This window comes from Nicotiana attenuata, chromosome 7 (assembly GCF_001879085.1).
Source record: "Nicotiana attenuata strain UT chromosome 7, NIATTr2, whole genome shotgun sequence".
Taxonomy (NCBI): domain Eukaryota; kingdom Viridiplantae; phylum Streptophyta; class Magnoliopsida; order Solanales; family Solanaceae; genus Nicotiana; species Nicotiana attenuata.
Window position 1 is genome coordinate 93,634,225 of NC_031995.1, and position 725 is coordinate 93,634,949.

Below are 725 nucleotides of genomic sequence, written 5' to 3' on the forward strand. Positions count from 1 at the left end.
GTTGAAAATAGAAAAGAAATGAGCATGTTCACGTTTTCTGCGTCACACTACGTGTTCATTTGAACTGTGTATATTAACAGTTAGAAATATGTTAGTTAGTGTGAATGTGTCTGATATAATTCAGGTTTGGTATGCACTTAATTGGACTAATTTGGACAGTTAAATTTGTGGTTACTTAGCTGTAGTCTTAGCACAGCTAGTACTTGCTTTGGTCTAGAATTTTTCTGTTTAAAATTAAAAATCAGAAGTAGTTTAAACCTGCAATTGAGTTGAAATCAATGTGATGGCCACATCGAGTTCAATTTTAAGCTGAACGTGCGTCTTGAACAACTTCGTAATGCAGTAGTTGATATAAGCAGATTAGTTATTAATGTCGAAGCATGCGTTTCCTTGAGTTCATTGTTTCAATGTAAGCGTTGACAATTCTAAGTCAGTAGTTAATATTAGTAGTTCACTTGAATTAAGTATGCAATATCAATTTGACTGATTTGAATAACTAAGAAGTCACTGTTAGGTAAATAAATAAGGTAATTAGGCTGTGATATTAAATCCAACACTGATCTGAAAATCTGGGCTGTTTTGAGCTTGCAAATTTTTAGGCCCATTTGTTAATTTTTGGGGCTGAAATCAAATCGTGTGAGACCCCACGAATCTGTTGGGTTATGTATTCTTCCTGGGCTAAGCTTGAGGCCCAAAGGAAACTGATGAAGTTCTTATAAAAGTCA